This window comes from Suncus etruscus, chromosome X, assembly GCF_024139225.1.
Source record: "Suncus etruscus isolate mSunEtr1 chromosome X, mSunEtr1.pri.cur, whole genome shotgun sequence".
In the NCBI taxonomy this organism is placed as follows: domain Eukaryota; kingdom Metazoa; phylum Chordata; class Mammalia; order Eulipotyphla; family Soricidae; genus Suncus; species Suncus etruscus.
In genome coordinates this window covers 28,032,635-28,039,329 of record NC_064868.1, presented here as the reverse complement: position 1 = coordinate 28,039,329, position 6,695 = coordinate 28,032,635, and the positions used below count along the sequence as shown (strand labels likewise).

Below are 6,695 nucleotides of genomic sequence, written 5' to 3'. Positions count from 1 at the left end.
ATAGAATGGTCTGGATTTATTTGGGTAGTTATTTGGTTGTTGACTAAATGCCTCTATTCAATTCCAACTCCATTTCCACAAGGGACTTTGAGTCTTTTCTGCACAAAGATGCTGCACTATGCCTGGCTTTTCTGTTTCCGTTCCCTCAATATATAGGTTGTTTTAGAGCAATTTCAAATTAAGTTTTTTTTCCTTGCACAGGCATTGGGGATGATAGTATTTCCTATAATATGTAAGATGTTGAGTATTCCCATTTTCTCAGAATAATCCTCTATGATATGAAAAAAACTACTCTATCACCGTAACTTCATATATTCTATTAATGCTTAGCTTCTTTGCAAAGCAAATTTTCTTGAGATGCATCCATTTTCTTTTTTGTTTATTTTATTTGGGAGCCACACCCAGCAGCATTCAGGGATTACTCCTGACTCTGTGCTCAGAAATCACTCCTGGCAGGCTTGGGGACCATATGGGATGCTGCAGATCAAATGTCCTGGGTCAACTGGAGATGCATCCATTTTTATGCATACTAGTATTCTGTTCCTTTATATTTTTGACTTGTTTTCCACTGTATCATTATATATTTATTTATTCAATATTAATATTTATAGACATTTAGGGGGCCTTCCAGTTTAGATTGAATAAAATTGGGATATGAATAAAACTCTAAATATCTGTGAACAATCTTTTGTGTTGAAATACTTCTCTTTTTTAATGGAACGCTTCATGAATTTGCATGTCATCCTTGTGCAGGGGCCATGCTAATCTTCTCTGTATCGTTCCAATTTTAGTATATGTGCTGCTGAAGCGAGCACAGTGTTGAAATATTTCTTTCTCTCTAATAAATGCTTAGGAGTTGAATGATGTATCATGGAAGATAGATATATGCTTACTTTATAAGAAACTACCAATATTTCTTAAAGTCATTATTCTAGTTTTACCTCCAACAGTCATAAGAATTCCATATATTCCAACATCTTAAACTTTAGTTTTTCTAATTGGTGTGTAATGGTATCTTCTGTGATTTTAATTTACATTTCACTGGATGTAAACATCTACACGTATAATTACTACTAGTCTTATATTTTCATATTGCAAGGTTCTGCTTGTTTTTTATGATAAAAAGTTATATTGAGATTTGGAGAAATAATATAGCAAGTTGTGCTTAATTTGCACATGGCCAATCCAGGTTTTACCCTGGCATAAAATATTGTTCTGTAGAACCCAGAGTGATCCCTGAACATAGAGCCAGGAGTAAACCCTGAGCACCACTACGCGTGGCCACCAAGCAACAATAAAAGTTCTATTGAAAGTTTGCTACACTTATTATGCCAAATGGTTAAACTACAGTGTATGTTTATTGAGAAACTTTAGCTTTCATTAACCAATTACTTGATTGAGATGAAATCTAGTAGCATTCATAGTATTATGCACTCTACTATGCATTTTAATGCCTCAAATGATCACTATATTTATGGACATCTCGTTCCCTTTTTTAAGGAACAAAGACAGTCTGACGAGCCAAACAGAGTAATAGTCTCACACTGAAACATTTTAATTATTTTAAGTTAAAATTATAATCAAAATTAGAACATCTTATTTTCCCTAAGACACATGTAATCTGAAATTGGCACAGCAAGAGTTTGCCACAAATGTGAGAGGAGATCGAGATGGCTCATTTGCTTTTAAAATGGATCCAATGAATATAGCACATGTAGGGAAAGATTAACTAACTGGAACAAAATGTTTTTCGCAACCATTTCTCTCAGCTGGAAACCCCACTATTGCTTTTCTTCAGATAATAAGAAAGTTCATAAATTGAAAATGTCTTTATTTTTAATCACTTAAAACCCATTTTAATTCTGAATTTGATAAAGTAGAACAGTTACTCATATTTTATATCTATATTCCGCTAAAGCATTTTATTATTTTTGCTAATCTTCCCATGGAATGGCCCCAGAAACAGTATGATTATAACAAAAATGCAATAAAAATTTGAATACCTGATATATGCCTTTATATAACTTCCCAGGGAAATTTGGGAAAGTATCATACTGGAGTCAGTATTTTACATTAGATCTTCTAATGTAATGGTAAGTAGAGAATAATAAAACTGAAAAATACTGAGATTTGCTTTTATTTTAATGATAGAACATTCAATTGAATTAAACACTTTGGGGATTTACCCTTCTGAGAGCTGAAAAAAAGAACAACAAAAAAATAGAATCTAGTAGTTAAAATGAGAAGAGACATATAACTTATATAAATAAAATTTCGGGGCCGGGCAGTGGCGCTAAAGGTAAGGTGCCTGCCTTGCCTGCGCTAGCCTCGGACGGACCACGGTTCGATCCCCCGGCGTCCCATATGGTCCCCCAAGCCAGGAGCGACTTCTGAGCGCATAGCCAGGAGTAACCCCTGAGCGTCACCGGGTGTGGCCCAAAAACAAAAACAAAAAAAATTTCAATGTTATGTAAAATGGCTACATTGATTTTAAGCAAAATGCACGTTACATTTTTTTATGTTGAAACACAGAACATGTGATACTGTATTTCACCACATAATTGTTGTGACCACATAATTAAACACTGGGTTGGGGTTGGTTTTCTTTTTCTTTTATTTTTTTTTTGTAATACTTCACAATATCTTAAAAATGGTCATACCCCATAGTTTTTGGACTGGAGGTTAGTTTCATGGTGCCACATCCAGCTATACTCAGAACTAACTCCTGACACTATGCTCAGGGATTATTTTTTCTGGTGGTCCTGTGGATCAGAAGTTAATAATATTTACCAGGATGTCAAAGAATTTGGGCTTTTAAACAATTGTGGCTCATACTTCTGAATAACTCAGAAAAGCAAACTAAGTATTTTCCTTGTATAATATCAAAGTGCTGGATGATTTTTATTTATTCCTAAAGCGCACTATAGCTTGATATCTCACGAATTCAAAATAACATTTTAATAACAATAATAGCAACAACAATGGACATAATCTTAGTGGATACTAAAAAATTCCTGGCCCAAACAGATGATTCATATTGGTTGGGAGCAGAATTTGACGAGTTTCAAACACTTTTTAGAAGAGATAATCCAATATAATAATAAAAAGAACACTCATTGAGCTTTCCTAATCTGGGACAGTACTTGTCTAAATGGTTTTCTAGGTATTTGCTGATGGAGACAGTTTGATGAGGTAATTAGGTTATTATTTACTTATTATAGATGACGAAACTGAAGCTCAAAGAGGGTAACTTAATTGCTAGAAGAGCTAAGAAAGCTGTTGAGGGGCCAGAGAGATAGCATGTAGGTAAGGCATTTGCCTTTCATGCAGATGGTCATTCGTTCAAATCCCGCCATCCCATATGGCCCCTGTGCCTGACAGGAGCAATTTCTGAGCATGGAGCCAGGAGTAACCCCTGAGCACTGCCGGGTGTGACCCAAAAACCACACACACACACACACACAAAAAGCTGTTGAACCTGAGACACTTTGTGAAAAAAATTGGTCTGAGTCTAAAGAGATCTGGGATGGCATAGGAAATATATCTCTTGCTAGAAGCCATAATTTGGGGAGTTGATATTATCTCTTCATTTCTTTCCCTTGGGTTACAAACCTCTAATTTATCTTTTGGGCATCCAGAGCCGATTGAAAAAAATTTACTTCAAGGATAGTTTCTGTTCTTTCTTTTCTGATTTCCTCCCCATATACCCAATAATTGCTTCAGCTCACATCCACAGAATTTTGCTTTGTCAACTTTTAAAGCCTCCTAACAACTCCAAGTCACAACTTCTCTCTTTATTAATCAGAGCCGCACCCCCCTTTTTGATTTTGGTTTTTGGACCACACCCGGCAGTGGTCAGGGTTTAGTCCTGGTTCTGCACTCAGAAACCTCTCTTGGCAGGCTTGGGGGACCATATGGGGTGCTGAGCATTGAGCATGGGTTGGTCATGGGTCGGCTGCATGCAAGGCAAATGCCCTACTGCTGTGCTGTCACTGTGGCCCCCAGAGCTCCCTTTTAAAGGACACAGTCCTGTTTAGATCCAGGAGTATCACAGTCCAGAATTGCTAGAGCATCAGGTTTGTTTGTTTGTTTTTTAGTTTTTAGGCCACACCCGGTGTCGCTCAGGAGTTACTCCTGGCTATGCGCTCAGAAATCACTCTCAGCTTGGGGGACCATATGGGATGCTGGGGGAGCGAACCATGGTCTGTCCTAGCTAGCACATGCAAGGCAGACAGACATCTCATACCCTGCACTACTGCTCCGGCCCCTAGAGCTTCAGTTTTCATGAAGGAAAATGGAACTTTTCAGGGCAGATAATCTTTAAAAATGTTGGTAACTAACTGAAATAGAACAAGAAACATTGTACAGTCTAAATGATTTATATCTTTGAATCATACACAGCATCAATCACTCAATAGATTTTATGGATAATAATAAATAGTTCAAAATTAAGTGACCTTTTGAGTTCTGAGCCACTTTACAGAAGAGACTAACATTCATTAGAATTTGAAATTACAACCATCTCATATTAATGGATATTGTATAAGGAGTATAAAACTCATTTTAAAGGAATCGGATTCTATATGTACCAAATTACCATTGTTAAAATCTAATACCTGTTACTATTGGGAAAGATGAGTGTTATTTGCGTACCCGGGAAGAAACCCCACTATGACAATCTGGTTTGGTTGCTGGCCTTCCATTACCTGACATAACCTGACAGTCTACTTTTAGCACTGTAAGACACCACTTTTCTGTAGTTCCAATCCTATTTTCTGCTTCAAAAAGATGCCTATTCTTTGTGAAATAACTTTTTACTCACACTTTGCACCGAAGGCAACACACAACAAAATGAGAACTATAAATAAAATAGCGAATGTGTTATGATTTTCATACTTATTGAAATATTTCTGATTGTAAAAGAGCTGCAACGTGCAGGTGTGATTGATGTGTAAAGGGCCTGCTAGGCTCTCTCAAAAACATCTATGTACAAAAAAATTCTAAGCATCATCTACATATCATGTTAGGAGACTTATTTTGTTTGAAGGATATTAATGGTTCTTGGGGCTTACTCTTGGCTTTATGCTCAGAGATCATTCCTGGTGGGGCTCTGGGGACCATAAGGGGTTGCTGGGTATAGAACAAGTTGACCACGTGCAAGCACCCTGCCTACTGCACTCTGCCCCAAATACCATCATTTAAATAATAAAACTCCTAGTGACTATTTTGGCTCACTAAGCATGCCATGGGTTATTTAATTTATTCTTTGATAAAATGGCAGCATCAGTGATAGAGAGATTGTACAATGTGTAGGGTGCTTGCCTTACACAGCTGACCAAAGTTCCAGCTCCAGCACCCCATATGGTCCCCTGATCCCTGCCAGCAATGACCTCAAGGCACTTCCAATATGGCTCCAAAACAACAAGATGCCAGCTTCTTGTCAACTGTCACAAGGAAATACTAGAATCTATAGTGATTATTTACTCTAAGTCACTATGGAAAAAGCTTGGCATCAGTGAAAATCAAGAATTTATATAATATAGGGGCTGGAGCGGTGGAGCAGGGGTAGGGCATTTGCCTTGCTTGTAGCTGACCTAGAACAGACTGCAGTTCTTCCCCCACATCCCATGTAGTCCCCCAAGCCAGGAGTGAATTTCTGAGCGCATAGCCAGGAGTAACCCCTGTGCCCCCCAAATTGTATAATATTAAATTAATATTTTAATGTTATTATTAATTATAACACTAGTATCATTGTTCCAATATGAAAATAACAAATGAGAAACTGCTTTGCAATGTGTAAGATAATATTCAGGTGGTATTAACAACAATATGATGTTATTAGATCCTTAATAGCCTACTCCTAATTAGCACAGTAATTCTACTATCTTATTTCTTCTTTATGTACTTTAATTCCAAGCACCATGCTCAGGCCAGAGTGATAGGACAGCGAGCGATAAGGCGTTTGCCTTGCACGCTGACAATCTAGGACAGACCTATGTTTGATCCCTGGCAACCCATATGGTCCCCCAAGCCTGCCAATAGTGATTTCTGAGTGCAGAGCCACCAGGACTAACCCCTGAGCATCACCAAGTGTAGCCCCCAAACCAAAAATACATAAATAAATAAATAACAACAAAACACGATGCTCTTATAAAATGTGTTAGTTCTTTATATCATGCTAATTTTGAGTCATGGGAAAAGAAATCTGTATACAGAGTGATACTCATGAAAATATTTGTTTGCATATAAAAGCAAGAGGATTCACTAAATTCTCAATATATGTGTTATATATGATTCTAACTTGATATAATTTCATTAAACCTGAAACCCAGCTAAATTTTTCAAAATATATGCAGAATATATCATTTACCACTTCATTTTGTTTCATATAAGAATGGGGAAATTAATTCTTTTCAGACAACTTTTAAGAATTTGTGATACATGTATTTATTCATGTAAATAAACATATGCAGCGAAAGAGGAATTTTTTGAAATATTGAAGACTACAATGAAATAAATAAAAACTTTTAGTCACTGGAATCCAGGAAAATTAGTGTTAATAAATAGAAGAATTTAAAAGTTATATTTAAACATATCATTACTTAGCAAAAGAAGTTATATACATCTTCATTAATTTCTAGATTTCTATATGCTTTTTACATAAGAGGAAAATTTCTTCTAGGGAAGAAATGCAG

General features: G+C 36.4%; 1 non-coding gene across 1 annotated transcript; it reads right to left on the bottom strand.

Moving 5' to 3' along the window:
- Nucleotides 1-708: 708 nt before the first annotated feature.
- On the bottom strand, nt 709-815 carry LOC126000223 (U6 spliceosomal RNA). The gene has a single exon (XR_007492580.1). It is a non-coding gene; the product is annotated as a U6 spliceosomal RNA (small nuclear RNA).
- Between the last annotated feature and the right edge of the window lie 5,880 nt (nt 816-6,695).